Source organism: Hirundo rustica, chromosome 2 (genome assembly GCF_015227805.2).
Source record: "Hirundo rustica isolate bHirRus1 chromosome 2, bHirRus1.pri.v3, whole genome shotgun sequence".
Classification (NCBI taxonomy): domain Eukaryota; kingdom Metazoa; phylum Chordata; class Aves; order Passeriformes; family Hirundinidae; genus Hirundo; species Hirundo rustica.
Genome location: NC_053451.1, coordinates 21,737,042 through 21,757,943, shown reverse-complemented (window position 1 = coordinate 21,757,943; position 20,902 = coordinate 21,737,042). Strand labels below are relative to the sequence as shown.

Here is a 20,902-nt window from a genome sequence, read left to right as displayed (position 1 = left end):
GAGTTTCGTACACTTGCATTGCTGCTTCCCTGCCTCTACTAGGGAAACACTATCTAAGACATGTTCTCCTTTTCTGCAAGTGGTTGAGGATTTATTTCTTGTTTCCTTCAATCATCTTTTGCATGTTCCAGCTCATTTGACTTTTGACAAAACTGGCCTTAATCCTGTACATCTCTACTCAAAAGCTATCTTTGTTGACCAGAATTGTTTACTAGTTCTGACTCCTAAGAACCTCTCTGAAGTGTTTTTTTTCCCCTATTTATTCAGGTCTAAAGTGCTTCCCAGTAAGATTTTTTTCTTGCTGGGAATATATACATTGAGATAATTTTTGTATCTTTGATCTAGGTCTATTCCAATCTTCCTCCACAGTCAAGTCTTCCAGCTCTTCAGTCCAGGTGAATTTGCTAGTGAGTTTCCTTCATCTGACAGTTTGCCCTTTGCTCTTGCTTGTTATACTCTCCAGGGAAATGGAAACGTTGCTGGGTACTCAGCCCAATGCCATTTTCTATGACCAGTTCTTTTTAAGTGTCTTCATTACTTACTAATTTGAGGTTGTCTCTTTTTGTCTCAGTGCCTACTGAGAAGGAATCTGGCAGCTATCACACACATGGCTACCTGGGCCAAAGTTTATTATTAGAAGCATTTGTTTCCCAAATGGTATCTGGGAAGTTAAAATTGGCCATGGCACAATTCCCAGTAGTGTTTCTATAATAACATTTCAGTGGCGGACCTTTTCTTGCACCATTATATTTTAGCTGCAGACAAGAAAGGCCAGGTTTCAATGATGTTTCCAAATCAAAAACAACCACTCCCTAAAAGAAACAGAGGCTCTAAGCAGGTGGCTTGGGCTGCTGGAAGTGGAGCTTCCTGTTTCCATACAATGGGGAACTTTATGATGAATTAGATGATGGTGAGTTAACTGACATGGCTTTTAACAAATTGCAAAGATCAGTCGATGTTTTCCACTTGCATGACAAAATGGCTAAACATTGAAATAGAAGGAGTATTGTACTAAGATTGCACATGGCTTAGATATTGGCCTATTGATCATATCCACATGGGTCAGGTCTAGCTTCCATTTGGAACAGGAGCAGAGCAGAAAAAAAGAAAAGTCAGATCCATGAGCTGTTGTTCTCCTGAGATACAGAGACTAAGCCAGCCTTTTTTGCCACAGGATTGCTCTGTTCAGCTGGGAGAGCCGTGAAGGGAGCATTCTTTCTCCTGTACCACCAGCCTAGTTTTGTGTGGGCTCCTACTGATTCTTCCAAACTGTGCCAAGTGACCGTTTGCTCACTAGCCATGGGCATTGCCTGGCAGGAGTTGTAAGCAGGTAAGTCAGTCATGGAAAGAAATGCATTTAAATATTTCCCACGTTTTGCCTACATCTAAGAATTTGAGTACAACTCGAAGTCTTAAAAGTAAGAAACATGCAAAGCACTCTTCTTCTCAGCATGTGTCTGTGTCTCATTGAAATGAGAATTCTGTTCACATATGACAAGGCTTCTAGCAGGTTGTCATAACATTTCTGACTTACAGAGGCTCACCTAACTTCTCACTTTCCTCCTCCCTGGAATCTAATCATAGCTATTTGTATTGCTTTTATATCCCTGTTTTGTGTGCTGACTTGCTGCATCATATTTTCAAGTAAAGACCAGTCTGAAGAGTACCTGCCAGAAAAACTGTGTACCTGTGCCCAGCAGCAAACCAGCAAAGAAATCCAGGCCAGTTAAGACTGGCTAAAGAAGTGGGCCAAAAGTTTGAAGTGGAAAGGTTACATATCTGCGAGCTGCAGTAGCTGCCTGAGCACTTGTAATAATGACTTGGCTGTACAGGTGAAGCCAGCAGGACACGAGACAAAAACTTGGGGGTCTGAAGACCAGAATCAGAGGCTGTGCTATGGGGAGCCAGTGGGAAAAACAGGGAAGTCTTTTTCATAAAATGCACAGAGAAAGAAACCGGGCATTAAGCTGTGCTTTAAACGGCAAAGGCATCTTACATGCAGGCCTCTCCTTGGAAAGGAGACAAGGAGAGTGGGTCCTGGCATGGTACTGTAGGACTGACAAATCTGTCATAAAAGGGCAAGGATTTCATCTTCCAGAAGCAGCTTATGTCAGTCATCTGAGCACACAGGCCAAGTGGGTAGGGACCCAGAACCACAGGATCAAGGACTTCTTGTTCTCTCTGAGCTCAGTGCCCTCCTGCATTTGGCACTGGGGCTGTGCCTAGGAGTAGTCTGCAAGTACATCTCCCACTGCCCTGCCACCTCCCTCAGCTGATTCTCTCTCCCATGCACCCCTCCATGTCTCTCCTTTTCCCAGATTTCCCTTGTGCCAGATGCCACAGCTGACATCCTCTGGGAACAGCAGTCCACTGCTTGCCTGCAAGCTCCAGGGAGGAGACTGCCGTGTCTCAGACAGACGGGTAGGAGAACTGGATCTTGAGAGCTTTGTCTCCTGCCAGGGGAGGAAGCAGCAGCTCTTGCCTGCTTTGCTGCTTTCGGTGCCATGAAGCTTCAGTTTGAGTTACCCATGGACAGGCATAGAGGTGGAGTCACTCGGTATACTGACATCCATTGGGAAGATGAAGGGACTAGTGGAGAACTTGAGTTCCATATGACACTGTAATTAAACGGAAACGAGAACAACTGGTGGGGCAAAACCTGAGGTTTAATGTTGGTTTTGACCTGGTGAAAACCATAAGCTGCTCAGGACACATTTTCTATAATTTTTCAAACTCCTTTTCCTTTTCCTTTCCACTGTTTCGTTTCCAATGCTCTTTAAGTGAGTGTACTTTGACCTATTTCTTCCTCTGCATATGCCTAATGAAGCAGAAGAATGCCTAGTACCTATTAGACAGTGTATTTCTTTATGGGTTTGTAGATGCTCACGTACAAACACATGCATTAAAGGCTTCACTTTGGCTGGCAAACAGCACTTCCTAATGTGCTCATCACCCCAGACTGCATTTTACTGGAGTAAAAATAAAGGGAGGCTGTCTCAGCCTACTTGGGTTACCTCCATGACATTTCGTGCCATCATGTATTGTTTGCTGGTGTCCTGTCTCCCAGGTGGAGTAGAGGAGCACTGCAGAGCCCAGGGCAGGAGAAAGCACTCTGCAATTCCCAGGAAAGGCAGGCCCTGGGGACAGAGAATGCAGTCACAGCCTAACGTAGTTCTTTGGTTGACCAGGTCTTGAAAAAGTGACCTCAAACCACGTGGGGGGTGCACACTGTGAGCTCATGACAAACACTGTGGGTTCTGACAAGATGTGCTACAACCACTAACCAGATTTTTTAAAGCTCGTGGGACAGGCTTCAGCAAGCTGTCTCCTGGCAAAGAGTCTCTGGAAGAAATATCATGCAACTACAGATTGATGACTAAAGCGATGTAAGAACTGGTGCTTACTACTACTGGAACTGTGAATGCAGTGAAGAGCAGCTGGGCGCAGCCCTGAGCACCTAGGCAAGGGAACTGAGAGAACCTGTACAAAACTGAGTTGTGCTGAGATAGGTTTGGGAGCTCAGTAGCAGAGATTTGGGCATGTGTGGGACTCAGGGCAGTTCTCATGGTGTGACATAAAGATTAGGATCAGACTGTGATGGTAGGTAGTAAAGCTAGAAGATGGGTGGAGAAGGGATCCCAGAATCACAGAATAGTCTGAGTTGGAAGGGACGCACAAGGATGTTGTGACAGTCTGTATTTGTATAAATGCATTCATCTCCCAAAGCAATTATGAAGGATGACGGTTCTGTTGCATTTTAGTTCTAAGACCAGAAGTGTATGATAGATATGGTGCATTGCCTACATGCAGCTTGATTAGTCATCTTTTTTATTGGACTGATGGGGAAATCACTTCTGTGATGCTGTAACTTTCCATTCTCTTCATACCTTCTTCTCTCTGGTTTTGATTTTCCCATGTTCAAGTTTTCCCGTCCATTTCCTGTAATTTTCCTCTTTTCCTCTGATTTTGCAAGCTGGGATAGAGCTAACAACATTTTCTTAGTTTAGTAATGGCTCAGGAGGTACATGGTTTCTCCTGGAATTAAAATATGACTAGATTTTATTCAGATTTAATTTAGTTATTGCTTTACATTTAAAGGTTTATGGGGTTTTATGTTAGGTTTGGGGAGAGGTTAGTGTCTCAGGAGTGTTGATTTTCAACTGAGAGAGCAAATCTGTTGACCTTTTGGTCACATGCATTGTATTTGCTTACAGGAGCATTCATTTGACTTCCTGCTAGTCATCCATTTCAAAAGCATTTTGAAAGATTCTCATTGTTGTCAAATAATTTGTTTGCAATAGACTATATCCCAATGATTCCTTATATTTTTCTTGTACTTTGTGCCCAAAAATTCACTGCATTGCAGATTAGTTACTAATTTCTTGCTTGTACAGATTATTTGGAAAACAATTAGGAACTAAACTTTTTTTGCACTATATTAATTATTCAAATTGCCATTTGAATCCTTGAATTTAACTCAGCATATTTAGAGGACAACAAACACCAGCTTTCATTCCGTTGCTGGTGTGGGACAGCTACAATTGCCAGAGGAAACCCGAGTGAAATTACATTTCTGTAGGTTAGACTATTACACTACTTGACCAATACAGTGCAGTTTACTCCAGATAAAGGTGTATGCAGCTACCTTAGATGCAATTCTTTGTATTTCTTACACACACTGCCTTTAATGGAAGGGAATAGAACTGTGAGTGAACTGTATCTCCTACGGACTTCGGGCTACAATTGTCAACACCCAGCTCTTCCTAGGGTTAGATGTTAGATGCTTCGTGCAAGACTCTGAGAAAATTGGCAAGCACTTAACTTGCAGTCAGCTGTAAAATCAAATGACTTCTCAGTTGCCACATGGCACCACCACAGGAATGAACATTGCATGTTCACGTCTAGCTCGCTTCAGAGGTGCACCAGTAACTTGAGCTGGCCTCTGAGCTGTGGCTCGGTCCACAGCACGTTCGTGTTCTTCCTCCCGTGCCCTTCAGCCTGCCCAAGATCCCTGCTGGACTGGTACCAATACCCACCTTAGCCAGTGTGAAATAAGCTCATGCCCATGAACTCGTGCACAAAAGATGCAGCTGCAGCACACATATCCTGTCTGGAACAGAAGCAGGAACAGCATCCATTTCCTCAAGGTTTCCTACACTCTTCTGTGGTGAACAGTCCCAACATCTTGTTCTGCAAAAATCTGGCACATCCTGAAAGTCCATCCTGTATCCTAAACAAAGACAAGACCTTGCAAAATAAAGCAAGGCCAAAACAAAATAATACCGGACTACATAATTTAAAGATGTCCTGAAACATACGAGCAGAGGGACTGACATGAAGTCACAAAGTGAGTCTTCTAATATATTCTACCTCCTTTGTTGTGCAACCTTAATTTTTTTTTTTTTTTTTTAACGGTTGTGTTAGGTGAACTGAAGAGTAAGGACTGAAAAGCTGACAGCTAATGGGGAAGAGATATAGAAGAGTTAAATAAGGTAACTTTAGAAGGCACGTGATTTAGCCATGGAAGAAGCTTGGTTTTGTAAAGGGCAGCATCTGAAGGGTGAAGACCTGAGAAATCTCTTGGGACGGGGGGGAAAAGTACTGAGGTATTTTCATCTCAAGGGAAGACAAATTACAGAGGACTGAACTTTGGTTCCCAGCCCAGAACACACTGAAAGTCATCTTGGCAGGCTGAAGACTGGAATGGTCCCTGGAGAGTAGACAAAATTTCCCAGCTTTCAATCTCTTATTTTTATGACGTGTACACATAGGCTGTAGAAAACTGCTACTGAGAACAGAATCCACCTCTGGTCATTCCCAGTGACAGCCATCAAGAAACAGGAGCTGATTTTCCAATCAAGGAAGCATCTTGTTCTGATACAATGCTAAAAACATACTGTGAGGTCACTGAAGGAAATTTTCAGATTGGAAGCGGTCAGGATCATAGAGATAGAAACGGGAGAGGACAATTATTAACAATCTGTCAGATTTCTTCTAGCATGATACACTCCTCTGGGCAAAGTACAGCATTGATGCAGCACAGGATTCCAAACAAACTCATTTTTTTCATCCTCTTTATCAGAGACAGAATTATTTAATAACTTTCTTTTGAAATAGCAAGATCCAGCCCCAAACAGTTGGGTGCTGAGGGCAGGGAAATTATTTTCCAGGAGCCCAGTGACTCCCACCTGCGTTGGGTGGTGCTTCATTTTGCCCCCGGCAGCAGCTCCTCAGGGGGGTAAGTTCTTCCCCTGACGGCTTTCCCTACGATTTCATGACAGGGGGCAAAGTACTTGGCGGGGGAGAAGATCCCAACCCCGCTCGACACACACGCGGTTGACGATTAGTTTCTTAATTCCCGGAGGCTGGGGGTGGTTCGCTGCTCCCCGCTTCGCGGGTCTCCCACCCCCTCTCGTGCTGCCGGGGCGGGGGAGACGCTCCTGCCGCCGGCCCGACGAGGGGGAGGAGAAGGAGGAAGAGCAGAGTCTGCGGCTCCGCCGAGAAGTCACTCAGAAAAAACAGGTTCCCTTCGGAGGGGAAGACGTAGCGCCGCGTTCTCTCTCTTCGCCTGTCTCCTCCCCCTGGTGGACTTCGGTATAAATCGAGGAGGAAATTCAGCAGGCTCAACCTAAATAACGTTTCTGACTAATTACAAAACGTGCTTCCTCCTAGGTTTTTCTCTCGCGGATAGGGCTCAGCTGAACAAGCCCCCCTCTGGAAACCTGTCGTAAGCACCATCATGCGGGAACCGCGCTGGACCTGCCGGAGGCTGCAGCAACAGCCTGGGCGGCTCTGAGCAGAAGCGAGGAGCTCTTTCCTCTTCTCTGTGACGATTTAAAGCTGAAGCAAGCTCCTCCGTCGGCAGCCGGTAAGTGAACACCGCCGCTTTGCCAAGTATAGCTCTGTAAACCCTTGCACAGGCTGAGTGCATCTTGTGGATGGTGCCTGAACCCACGGGACTGGGTGCGCTGGAAGTGCTTGTTCCCGAGTTTTGCCGGCGGGACGTGCGACGGTTGTCGGGAGACGTTCCACGCTTGGACGTGACGGAGCTCGGGGGTCTTTTCCAGCCTTAACCGGTCCATGATCTTCTCGCGTCATTTCAGACGGGAAAAAGCTGCTAGCTTTAACCTCATGCAGAGTTTGTGTGCATGCTTCCAATTTTAAAATTTTCCTCAGGTGAACGCTGATGGCAGCAGCTGCCAAAAACATTGTTATTCAATGTAAATTACCGGGTATTCAAAGGCAGAGCTGGCTATTCAACGCATCAGCGTGTTCCTCGGTGAAAGCGTTCAAGGAATTAAACTGAATTTCCAGAGGGATGGAGCCTGCCTCTACAAGCCTCCTTTGAAGAGAACACAATTTTAATCTGCTTTGAGAGCTGGTGAGATGAGACGTCCCAGACCTTTCCCAGAGATTCCTGGGAATTTCACGGGATAAAAAAGTCTTAACACGGCGGTGTAGTTCCCGGCGGGGATGAGCCCGACTGAAGCCGAAGTGCGGCCGCCCCCCGCTTTCCCGGCGGCGCTTGGATGCGCCTGATGCCGCAGGCGGGCGGCCGGCGCCGGGGACCGGGGGAGAGGCCGGGCTGAGGCGCTGCCCGGCTCCGCATGCGGGGCCGGCTGTCGCCCCCGGCGGGCGGCGGGGAGCGCCGGAGGGTCCGGCGGGCAGCCGGGCGCCTCCGCACGCAGGTAGGCGGCTCCGGGGGCGGGGGTCCGTGAGGGAGGGAAGGGGCCGCCCGAATTTCCCCGGCTGCTCCTGGTAGGCGCGGGGCTGGGGAGCCTCTCGCCTTCCCCCGGCCTCCCGGAGCAGCCCCGCTCGCAGGCCGGGGCGGAGCCGCCTCGGGCCTCCCCGCGGGCGGTGAGTCGCGGCGGGCGGGCGGGCGGGCGGTGAGCGCGGGAAGGGGGATGGGGAGCTCGGGGGGTAGGGGGCGGCGGGGCCCGGTGCTCCGGGGCTGGGGGATGGTGGGCTCATGCCGCCGGCACAGCCCCGCGCAGGGGGAGCCTCCCGGCGGAGCTGACGGTGGCCCATAAGGAAAACTGCAGGGGAGGTTCGTGGTTTCTGCTGAATTGCTTGGGTCGGGTAATCCCACCGTTTTGGCATGGCTGCCGGGCGGGCAGGTTCGGATAAAGGATTGCTTCTGGCGAGGGTACCGAAAGGGAACTGCTCCTTGAAAATGCCGGAGGCCTCGGGGAAGGAACAATGGCTCTGTGGGTAGACTCTGCCTTAAGCTGTGCAGATCTATTACTCGCTTTTTAGGAAAGAAACAAACCCTGAAAGTTTCATGTCCGCTGCCTTTTTTTTTTTTTTTTTTTTTTTTTTTTTAGCTACTTTGGTTATTTTTTGGCAGCGGGGAGGTGGTGGTTCTGTTTTAGTTAGAGCGAGCAGTGAAATCAATCCTGGTGTCCTTTCTCAGAATTTTCAGGGAGAGCGGCCGGTATATTGAGATTTGTGCCTGTTGTGTTGTTATCCCGCTGAAACTTTCTATCCAATGTTCTTTAATTTTTGTCTCTTTTCACCCACATTTTACTTAGTTATTTTTGCATACTGTGATTGCAGAACTGTTAAGAAAATAATGAGCTTTACGATAGGATAAGATTACTTTTTTTAACCTGGTAATTCAGCTGAACTTTATGAAAATGTTACAGATAAAAAATTATGAAAGTGTTATATATGTAAAACATTTCTTGTGGAAAGTGCCACGGTGAAGGAAAGGGAAATGTCCGTGGAGCAGACTTTCCTACCCATCCACATGCAGTACGCTTGTCTCACTAGATCTCAGAAGTGATAGTTCTGAAACTAAAATAACTCTCACATGTAAGACTTCACCAGCTGTGGCTCTGGTTTTTATTTCGCTTAAATAAATCTGCTTACCTTTTTTCCCCGCTCTGATATAGTACCTGCTCCTTTAGCTCAGCTGTCTCTGCTGAACTGAAGGCAGTCCATTAAGGTACACTTCAGGTTTATGGCTGTTAATAAGGCAGCAGAATTAAAGGTGGCTGAGTCTCATGTGTCCCTGAAGGTCATATTGGCTTTAGCAGACTTTTCCTCCTTGTGGGATGTATGAATCATCCCCTGAGGCTCATGAGTTGCCCAGCGTCCTTATCCCTCCCTGTTGAAAGGTAGGAGGAAAAGTTCTCTCTGGAAGCAGTTGCTGGTCAGGGATGTGCCCATGGGAGCAGCTGCAGAGTGTTCAGTTGAGACACTAGAACCTGAAAGCTGTCAGAAGGATCACTAGTACCTGAGTCCTAGGCTATAAACAGCTGGGGAAATAGGTGAGTTACAGTGCTTTGGCTAGAACAACGTCTTGGGCGAGACATTATATTGATGCATGCTGTGTGTGCTGCTAAATAATGGCTTTCGCAATTACACAGGGGAGCTGTCTGACTGAAGAGGGAAATACAGCGGGTGATGTGGTGACAGCTCTCCTTGGCAGTGGGAAGCGCTTGAGATGCTTCTCCTTCACCTCCTTATCAAGGCTTTGATAGCTTACAAGCAGAGGCAGCTTTAGAAGATTTTCAATGATTGCTTTCTTCCTTAGGTGTTAATTTTTGGCTAGAAGCAATTAGGATAGCTTTTTTGTGCCACTAGCACTTGTATCTCGGGATTGTTCTCTTTGTTGGTTTCTGAGCATGCTGTGATTAGTGTCTCTTGGTAAAAATTTGATTTGTCTTCCCAAGACGGGTTTGGAAAAGTTAGCATAAACCTGCTTTGGCTGATTTGTGGTTCTCTTCTTGCGTGTTACTTCATATGCTCGTGGGTGTTGATTTAAGTACACTGGCCTGGAAGAGGACGCAATCAGATGGATCATTTGAAGATAAAACATGCAAGACCACTATGAGTCTCCATGAGGCTGCCTACGCCATTGACTTACAAGGGCTTTTGAGGAAAGGCTCTTGGTTTTGTTTGGGGTTTTTTGGTTTTCTTTTCTTCATTCCTCCGCAGTATAGCTTGAGCTGTAGCACAGGATCTTGGTTTGTTTGTCTTTGTGTGTTAACATTAAGGTTATTTTACTTAAAAGCATGAAAGGTTTGCTTTAGGTATGATGTGGGATAGTCTGCCTTGGCTCTCTAGCTAAATGCATTTTAGGAATTGGCTCAAGACTTCTTGAAATACCCTTTTTATAGCTTCTAGACAATTTTCCCTACAGGTGTTTGCACTGTTTTAACTAAATCAGTTGAAGTGTGCACTGTGTGTTGAGGAGTTTCATTTTCAAGCTTATGACATGTAATTTGTCATTCATTTGAATAATTTATTCATCAATTTCTTTAGCTTTACAGATAAGGTATAGAATAGTAATACTGAATATCCAATTTATGGGGTAATTGAATGTACAGAATTTTATTCCTTCTTCAGAGTCTCTATTTTCTATTTACTCAAAGACCAGCAGCTTTGTAGCAGAATAAATCCTCCCTTGAACTTCCCCTTTAATCCAGTTTCTTCTGCGTTTGCTGTTACATATGACTGCTTTCTGCCTATTCACACCCTTCAAGGGAAATGAAAATAAAGCTACTTGTACATATTTACTGTGTGAATTTCCTGAAGCTTAAAATGTTCTTTTATTCTCCCTCTCCAGAACAGCCTAAAACCTCAGCTTTTCTTGATTTGATTTATATTGAGGTTTAGAGGAAAATGGGATGTGCATGCTGTAGTATATTAATCACTGATACCAGTGGTGGTATTAGTACAGAAAGGTTGAAAAGCGATGGGCAGTATTAGCTAGCATGGGCTGTGAAGCAAAAACAGGGAACGTGTGGGTTGCCTGCAGTGTTACCACCTTTTGAAAAATGGGTTGAGAAAATGCAGGTACAGAATGTGGTAAAATACTCTGCAGCAGTACTTCTTGCCGTGTTCTGTACCTATAATTTTAAAATATCATGTCCTTTTTTACTTAATTTTGCTTGGATGGATTGGCTCTTCAGCCTTCCAAAAACTTGGTAAGTTCTTTGGTCTTGAAGGCAAAAATGAAGCCTTGGTGTCCTGTGAAGAAGACCCTTTACAGCACTGTTACAGAGTAAGCAAATTTGTGAGTGTCCCTGGATCGTACCCATACATCATCAAAGCTTGTATGAGCTGTTCAGTTACCTCTGCTCCCGACCCTAAGAGCAGCACTAAAACTGGAGTATGGTGTGCCAGGGCTGTTTTTCACTTTCTAGTGTAAATGGAGAGCCAGGAAGAGCAAGGTAAAAAAAATGGAGCACCCTCCACTTCCCCTGACTGGGAAGGGAAGGCTGGAATACCTACAGAGCCAGTTGGTCTTCCCTCCTGTTTGGAGGGCCCAGATGCAGTAATCTAGGAACTGGTTTTAAGAACAGGCAGGAGTGAAATGATGGTCTGTCTTAATCACTGAAGCTCTTAACGTCTGTTGGTTTACAGTGCAAGTTTCCATTTCTTGAGCTCTACTTTTGGGCCACTAGCCAGTAGGAAGCTTCATTTGTGAGGTGTGTAGCTAGCAGTCTTAGATTTTCATGGACTCTTCAACTCAGTTTTAAAGTAGTTTTAGTCCTTGTTGTGAGTGCAGGTCAGAAACACTAAAACAGGATCTGCTGCAGAGCTCAGAAAAGTTCTTTGTTAGACTGGATCTGCAGACTGACATTGCATTGCAGTGGTATCCAAATACTGCTTGTTTTCCCTGCTTTGTGGGGTCCTGAGACCAGCAGTGAAATGAGAATGGTGTGAGGGCCCTGAGCTTACCCAGAGCCTTAGCAGAGGTGGGCAGAGGAAACGGGATGGCCATTTAATAGTAAAATACGGAATGTGTGCTTATCTGTAAAATACAAATTGCATCACATGTGGGATGAGGGTGGAAGTCCCTTTCTCAGAGTAAGAAGGAAGCTGAAGTTGTGTTTTTGCCATAATATTTTTTTTTCCCCTCATGTAATTGTAGGTTAACATAGCTCCCTCCTGGGCGGGTAATGTTTGAAGGTGGGTTGGTTGTGCTGACAGTTTTTTGCCTACATTATGACATGTGGGGAGCAAGCACAATGCAAGGGAAGAACCTATGGTTTTTTTCTCACTGCAGTGAAGAGACAGGAATACGTTTGCTGCCCAGGAGCTGTTGGTGAATGAAACCTTGTTCATCATTTGCCAGTTAAAATAGGTATTTCCTGGTCCCTGAAAGTTACAGAACCTGCCAGTCTCGTAATCCACCAGTGTCACATCCGAGCACCCTGGAAACATCGTCTCTATCTCTGCAGTGCTTTGGGTAGTCTGAAGTTGATGTGTGGGACTGAGACCAGGAGGAGGTTAGTGGTGTAGATGGGAGATAGGCTGTACAGTTTGTTTGAGCACAACATTTGCACAAGATTAAATGGAGCCATCATATTGAATCCACTTGGTGAAGCATGGAAACAAGTTAGGATTTGTCCAGATTGCTGAATGTGCACAAGGCTTGCTGGCATGTGGTAGCTAGTCTTGATCATACCCCTTGTGTAGACAAGTTAGTGCCTTCTCATTTCATATCTGGGAAAAGCCTGGGTTTGATATTTTTGTTTTCCCCTGCAGGAAACTGTTAAAACTATGGCTAGCTTTGCTTGCCCAGATGTTCTGCAGTATTTAATAAAGTGATGCTTGTCTCAGATGAGAAGCTGGAGTGCTCTGTAAGCCTGTCCATCACCCCCTCACAGTTTTATAACCGTTCATGGCAGTTTTAATTTTCCATTCTCAGAAAGTTGAGATGTATGGGTATGGGTGGACAAGGGGAAAGAAGCACGAAGTGGCCATGAAATGCTGTCCCTAAGTACTCATCTCCTTCTGTCACTGCTGGAGACAGAACTGGGCTACGTGGACACTGGGCTGACATAGCAGAGTGTTTATTGTGCTTTCATTGCTCACCTTGTGCTGTGGAGCGCCAGGCCGGCTGCATAAACTGGGCTTTGAGTAGCCAGGTGATTAAAATACTGGTTAGTGCATACCATTAGCACAGTTTCTCAAGAGTGACTGCCTTTTCTTGCACATTAAGGAAATACTGTTACTTTATTTTCATTGAAACTATTTGAATGAAATAGTTGTTTTCATTCGTTGGTGCTAAGGGCACACTGTAATTCATTTTCAACTTGGGACATTGGGTTTTAGATGGCGTAGCCTCCAGCTAAGGTTAGTTTTGTATTAAAAGATTTCTAACCTAAATAAAAAGTATTGCTCAGAGCTTTGCAGAAAGAAATGTAAAGTGAAATAAAATATCTCATTTTTCAGAGAACATTACTTACAATAAATACTAGTTAATGTTGACGTGACTTTTTGAAGCTGAGTGACTGAAGTCACCTAACCCTGCCTGTTAAATGGTTGAAAATGGTATCTACATTGTTGAATTTCATACGGCTCTTTTGGGAATTTTGGACACTTACATGTTTGGGCAAGGCATTTCAAAATTTGAGCACATGTTTTTGTTGTTGTTTTTTTTTTTTTTTTTTTCCTTCTCAGTGGCTAGAGACACTTCTGATACCTCTGCCATACAGTTGTGTGACAAGATAAAATGGAACCATATTTTTGAGGTCATTCTGTTGTATGTATTTTCTGATCTTTAATGAAAAAATGAATTTATAGGGTTTCTTTGTTCTACCCAGCCGGGTGTTTATTTCTGTAAAACTCGAGGAGGTCTCAAACACATTAAGTTCCTAATCTCTCTCATTTGACTGAAATCAGCCAAGAGGGGTTCAAAAGTTCTATAGGGAAGGAAAGAAAGGGCATGCATGCACGCACACAAACAGGGTATGGTTGCATAAATCTCATTTCATGCCGAGAACACGTGTGATAGAACAGAACAAAAAGCCTTTTACTGTTTGGCATTTCATGCTCTAATGGAGTTCTGCATCATCTGTGGCATGGGTAGCAATCTGATAGGACACGGTGATGCTGGAGGCTGAGCCGCATTTGGTGCGGTCAGGGTAGCAAGGCAAGGTGTCAGTATGCAATGCAGCAGGTGCAGTGTCTGTTGCTCTAGAGGACTTTAAGTTTTATGCTGAAGGGAATATTAGACTTCATATTTTATCGCTGATGCAAGGGTGGGCCAGTTTGGTTATGGGAGAGCAGATCTGTGCCACGAAATCCATTGCCCTGCTTGTCATCTCACAGTGAGGTGAGCCCTGGATTATTGGACTCTTACTCCCGTCATCAGAGGAGATACTCCCATGCAGCCCTGAGCATCTCAAATGCTCAGAAAAGGTCAGGTAGGATAGGACAGTTAATCTGTTAAAATATATGGTCCTGAAGAAACTCCTCTTCATTTTGCTGTAGCATTTAAGGACTGGTGAAACAGAACTGAACGGCAAAACCAGACGTTCTGTTTCACCTACAAGAAATGAGACTTGGACTGTAAAGGAGCATAACAAACTGACAGAGGGAGCTGTGATATTCAGGAGAAGGTACTGTGTGAAGCCAGTGCTCTAGCAGAGATCAGGCTGCGTGTCTTCAGCCTCCCCTCAGTTTCCTGCCTGGCTGCCCTTGGGTCTCCTTGCTCTCGTCTGGGCTTTCTAGGCATTTTGGCAGCCCCCAGCAGGAGGGCTGTGAGATGGGAGGGAGGATGCATGGGTGGTGTGACAGGCACCTTTGACTCCCCTAAGTTTTAAGTATGACTGTCCTTTTCAATTACTTAAAAAAAAAAAGCAAAAGGAAGCAATACATCAGTTTTGGGGAGGAAAGGGGTTGTGTTTAACCTTCAGTGAGGATTGAGATCTGGTAGTCTAGTAAATGGATGTCTCTGTGTAGCCCTGAGAAAAGCGTACAAGCTTTCCCAGCATGCTGTAGTGAGTAATGTAGGCAGCTTTCCTCCCAGACAGATGGCAATTGAAGATTACTATCAGATACAATTAGCTTTCCTCTTGCCTAGGTAAGAAAACTGAAGTGCGTAATTCAGAGCTATGAGCTGCTCTGTAGGTTGGATACACACTAAAAGTTTGCACTACAATACAGATTGCTGAAGTATCGCTTTATTGGTCTGAATACACAGAAGTACATCAATGAACATGTGCAGGCTTTTCTGCAAGGAGCTCAGTTCTGTTACAAGAACTGACAGTTGTCCTGTGAAGAATTCCAGTTCTGGCTTTACATTGTTGAGCCTGCTCGTTTGTTCTTTGTTTTTGTTACAAATTTCAGTTTTGTTTAAGGAAACACGATGCATGATATTCTAAATGCTGAACTCAGATACACCTTCATCTCTGTTCCGCTTGGGAAGCTCGCTGTCTTACAGACAATTTATCTTTTTTGTATTTTATGCATGTAGACTCACTAGTAACCTTTACTGCTCAGAGAAGATACCAGGACTTTACGCAGTGTTAAATGTTCTATGGGCCTACGTTTTTCTGCAGGGCTGTGTATCTTGTAGCGCTCATTCCTGAGGATATGCACTGTTTGGATATTCTGTGTGGTAGTTTTCCTTTCACATCTAAGAAAAAACAAAGCACTAAAACCCTTCAGGGGATTAGATAAAAGCTCTGATGCAAACTGTACAGGCTGCTTTTTGTGAGTTCTAAAACATTTTGTTTCCACAGAGCATTCTCATGATTATGAAGCGGCTCGTTAGAGCTTTTCTTATGGGTGGTTTTGTTGTTATTGTAAATAATATATTTGAGCTTCAGTGCTAAGAAAACAAAGCTGTGTATTAAGAAGGCCTGTGAAAATAGTCTCAGTGTTTACAATATTCAAGATTTTCCAGTTTGGCACTGTCAGGTTGGGATTAGTTTTCTGATTAGCTCTGAAGTTTTGTGTTCTGATTTTTGTGATCCAAAGGCAAAGTCAATACATCCATTGAGAGCACTGGGGAATATAAGGCATTAGCATTATCAGAGAAGCCGTTTAAACTGCTGGTATCCTACAGATTTCTCCTGAGCTAGCAGGATCCCTGCTGTAAGAAGCTTCCAAGATTTTGTAGTAGTGTGGGGTAAGTGCTACCGCTTAACTCCATTTTCTTCCCTCCCTGAATTAATTTAGCTTTACACTTTTCACTTACTTGTTTTGCTGCATTCCTGAGAATCCCAGAGCTCTCATTTGCACAGATGCCTTGCAGCATATTGACTTGCAGAATGTGCTGGTGGGGTAAATTGCATCACAAACAGCTCAGGATTTACCAGATTTTTTTGGTTGTTAGTTTGGGGCTTTTTTGAGGGGTGGTACGGGGTTTATTTATTTATTTATTTATTCCCTTTGGTAATTGAGCCAAGACAGGGAGCAACGCAAGAAAAATGAAGAAATATGTTGTGTTTGGGGCTCTGACTACAGACATGTTTGGTGCGTAGTGTAAATGAAAATTTAACTGTTCAGTTTTGTATGTTGGCTGGGTGCATGTTCACACCTATTTTCTGGGCCTCTTAATCCACACAAACCTGAGTAATGTAACCTGTTCCTTATTAAAATATGGTGAAATATGGACAATAAAAATTACAGTAAAAAGCTGTGTCATCTGATGATGGCAATCCTGGTGCATTTGAAATTTATCCTGACTGGGTTTGCAAATGTTACTGTGAAAACTAGTCTTAAAAAAAGCACCTGTTTCTATTTAGGGACAGATTGTGACACCAGCATGGATCAGGATTGATACTATTACAGTGAAGTGAGAAAATAGTCTGATCTACTGGGATTTATTGTCAGTGTGGATGGGGAGCGTTTAATTCTTCAGGTGCTGTTAGTGAAGCTAGAAAACCAACCTTCTGTTGTCCGTCAGGAAAAAAAAAAGGCAAGAAAAAACCCACCATGTTTTTCCCCGTGCCCTTGAGAGCTCTGATCTTGCTTGTGAGTGGGCTTTGGTGTTGTGGGTTTTGTGTGTTTTGTTTTCTTGGATTTTTTTTTTGCGGGGACTTTATTTTAACTTGGTGTTGAGATTTGTTCTTTTTTTTCCCCCTAACTGGCGGCTAGGTTTAGTTTTATAATTCGAGCTGTTTTAGTGAGAGCTAAGGTTAAATCACTAGCTCCAGATCAGCCAGGATGTTTTGGATATCCTGAGCATTGTTAGAAGACAAAGTGTGCCTTGTTTTAAGGTGAATTTAAGGCTGTAGTGAATTCGTGCATATAATAAATACAGATTAAGTTTTCTGGTTGGACCTTTATTTGTTTAGATTGATCATAGTTCCTGGAGGAAAAAATGGTGAGCCAGATAGGTTTTGTAACTGAACTGTTTTGAAACGTGACTAATTTGCCTTTTTCCAGCCATTTCTCCTTCCACTTTTTTTCCATTTTTTCCCCCCTCTGGGAAACCTAAGAAGGGGATTGCTGGTTTGACCTCAGTCCTCTGACTCTGCAGGCACTTGTGGACAAAGAACAGTGGTGTGAATGAGTAACTGATGTAGTACTGGGTTGCATATCTTTCTGTTAATAATTTTCTGGCTTTTCAAGCATCGTGTAGTATTTCTGTGGTCTTGGCTATTTCAAAAGGAAGTGAAGAATCAAAACAGCTCGAAGTCATGGTGCTCTGTTCCTTGCAGGAAGAGCAGCTCAAACTGACTGAAACCTTTCAGTTCTGTAAGTCAAAGTATGAGGAGAAAATGACCTGAACTCTGACCCCCAGAAGGTGATCCATGGCTTGTTTATATTCCAGTCCCTTCTGGAAAAAGAGCTGAAGGAAAAGGGGAAACAGACTGGGAAGGAACTGTGTTATCACCATAGCTTGCAGAAGAGCTGCATGGATTTACAGTGCTCTGTTTCTTTCTTTTTTCATTTATTATATAGACACCTATGATGTGTAATACATAAATAGCAACCTAGCTTAGGCTGGCTAAAGCTTTAAAGGTTAATCTGGGAGAACGTAAGAGGGCTCGGAAAAGTCTGTCAGCTGAGGTTGTATTACTGACTGTGTGAGGGGATTTAATATATTTTTTAAAGATACAGTTAGAGCTGGGTTTTTTATGTTTGGCTAAAGCTTTGGGAATTGAGGGATCAGGGCTATCTGTGCTCAGCTCATACTTGTTTGGCTTAGCATGCACAGGTTAGCTTCTGACCAAATCCCAAATAATTGTTTGCAGTGTACTGTGCTGCATCTCTGTGGCTGCTGGCTGTGACAGAAACTCGTCTGTGTTCCAAATACACAGGAGGAAGAAGGAGGGAAAAGTGAAGAGTGTTGATGGGAGGGCTGTAGAGGGTCAGCAGAGGGAAAGCATATGGAAACATCTGTTCCCAGCTTACGTGTGCCTTTGCATAAATTGTCTGCTTTGTGTCCTTCCTCATCTCAAGGCATAAAACCAAGCAAGATGAGGCTGTGGACTTGATCTTACTCGTTCTTGTAATTATAGGCACAGTTTCTGGAAATCTGTGATATATACAAAACACCAGTTAGATGAGAATCCAGTAGTTATTACTCTCTTTTCCCTCAAAGCCACAAGTTGGATTTGGATCTACCCAGGGCTGACTTGTAAGCTTGAGTTAGCAGTGTTTAACTGTGTGTCTATTATTGGAATGAGTCCTAAGCCATCCTGGAACATTAAAGAATATTTTTTCCTATCTTGGAGGGGAAAAATAATAATAAAAAATACCAGATGAAAATTATCAATCCAGTTACCTCTTGTTTGTGCTTGCAGATTTAATTGTGTGTCTGCATCATGCCATGGAGCATGCTGTCACCTTGACCTGGTGCCAGGGATCCACGCTGCATTGCAGTGTGATAATCAGCCAAAATACTGGCTCAGATCTCAAGGGTGGCATAGCAACCCTGTGATAGCCCCAAGCTGGAGGTGGCATGTTCTGCCTCTCAGCAGGGCTAAAGAACTCAGCCTCAGACAGTTCACTGAATACTGCTCCTGTTTGAGGGCCATTTAAGTGGTGTACCCAATGCCTGTGCTCCCTTGTGTTTTGCTCACCAGGATTTTCTGGCAGGATGCACTGGCTGATGCTTTGTGCTTCTGTTTTTCATCTGTGGAGCTGGTATTTCATGTCGCTTAGAAGTGATGTGAAATTATGCATCAGTAGGCTCAAAAGTGATCTCTCTGTGAAACAATACACATAATTGATTGTGGTGCCTCAGAGAATAAGATCACATCATTTTCTTTTGCAGCCAAATCGGGACCTGTTTCAGGAAGCTTTAAAAGGCTTGTAACTTGACCTGGGCTTGTGTACATGCCTTTTTGCTCTCCAAGAAACAGTCTGATGAGCGCATGCAGCCTCTCATTTCTCTCTGATTGTGCCCCCACTGTGGGGTATGTGTAAGAGCTCCTGGGTTCCCGGGAAGAAGAGGGAAAAAGGAGTTCACCACTGAACAGATGACACCTTCTCTCCTGCAGTAAGAACAAGGGAGTGTTGAGCATGGTGATGAGACTGTGAGTCAGGACACACAGGCCTTTTGCAGCTTCTGCCAAACCCTCTGTACCGATGACATGTTGTCTTTGAAGGCTACAAACTTGTGTTTTTCTCATCTTGTTTGATCTGATGAAGTGAGAATGTGTGGGGCTGGATATAAGGTTTGGAGAGCTGTAGGTGTTGTGTTGTCTGTTCTGCCCAAAACCCAGAGATGAGCTGTGCTTGTTCCTGCAACCTTTGGGGAGGCAGCTAGCCTTCCTCTTCCACCAGATACGCTGTCTAGGTAAATTGGTATTAGAGAGGGTGAAAGTACAATAGATATTTAACTGGACTTGAACTATTTCTCAGTCTCCTTTAACCAAAGGATATGCTTGTGTGGGAAGAGTTTTCTGAGATTATAAATACGTCTGCACATCCACACAAGAGGGAAAACGACGCAGAGATCTTGTAGACTCAGGACAAAAGCAAACTGAAATAGCGATCATTAATGAAAAATACTAAGTTGCTTTTTCATTTTGCTTGGCTGAACAGGCAGTTATGCTCTGAAGGACAAAATACCAGTGTCAATTATGGAAAGACAAAAATGGAGTAAAAGAACCCACAATTGAATTGTCCACAAAGTAATAAATGTATTGCTGTCTCTTGTGGTACAGAATGTGTTTCACCATTAGGAGGATGATGAAGGGGAGGGAGATAAACACTTAGGCCCTAAAACCAATCTACTGCAGCCTGTCCTGAGACACTGCAAAAAGTCAGAGATGGCACAGCTCTAGTCTGTGTCTCCACAGTAAATTAATGTCAACAGAGGCTACATTTGTGGCTGTAGGAGCTGATAAAGAACAAAGATTGACTAAATGTTAAACGTCTCTACTGCTGTGATGTCATATATAGTGGACATTATTCCTTGCCGTTGGGTACTTGGAGAAAAGGTTATCTTGCTATTTGTTGGCAGGCTTGCTGCAGTATTTGGACAGAGAGGAAATTATGGGGGAAATTTTCCCTAACAGAGAGAAGTTGTGTTTGGACTTTTTTTTTTTTTTTCCCCCCCAGACACCTGCGTACTGTGGAAGTAAAATGGGTAGTCTGGTGTGCTCCTGGAGGGGAAGAAGGCGTCAGTTGTCATAGACAGGCAATTGTTCCTCTCCTGCTCATCCCCATGTTGTTGGAAGAGATTAGGGCAGAAAGTGTCTTATCTTCCAGTGCAGGGAATAACTTTGGCAGCAGTTACATGTATGTGTGGTGTGATGTTGGCAGTCCTTAGTGACATTTTGACACAGTAAAACTTTAGGGTTTTTTTAGTGTCACGGTTTGTAGAGGTTTTCAGGAACAGGAATAACTGCTTTGGTTTGGTACGGGGCAGGACAGGTTAACAAGAACTTTTTCCAATTCTGGTGCTGCTAAATGTGCAACTTCAAAAGTACAACTTCAAAACCAAGTCCATTTTGTTGGAGAGTTAGAAAACTAGTTTTAATTCTGAACCACTTTGATGGCATAAACCAATATATCTAGCTTAAAAAATATTTCTGAGGACTTTTTGTTTCTTAAACTAGAGTCAAAAAGAATATTGGAAATTATGAGAATTTCAGGTGCATGGGAGTGAGGGAAGGCACTGGACTGACTCAGCCCTTTTTAGACTGTGTGGCAGCGCTGTTGTGTAGTCTCTCTGCAGCATTCCCTTTCTGAAGAG

General features: G+C 44.1%; 1 protein-coding gene across 9 annotated transcripts in view; it reads left to right on the top strand.

Annotated features, from left to right (window-relative positions):
• The first annotated feature begins 1,313 nt into the window (after positions 1-1,313).
• ST3GAL6 (ST3 beta-galactoside alpha-2,3-sialyltransferase 6) overlaps positions 1,314-20,902 on the top strand; it is a 45,311-nt gene continuing 25,722 nt past the window's right edge. For 2 of the 9 annotated variants that reach the window (XM_040054874.2, XM_040054870.2), the window contains exon 1: positions 7,743-7,857. The gene's annotated coding sequence lies outside the window, so the exon portion shown is untranslated. Of the gene's footprint in view, positions 1,331-6,373; positions 6,869-7,176; positions 7,382-7,640; positions 7,689-7,742; positions 7,858-20,902 lie in introns of those variants that run through there. The other 7 variants (XM_040054868.2, XM_040054867.2, XM_040054865.2 and 4 more) reach the window with 7 other exon arrangements.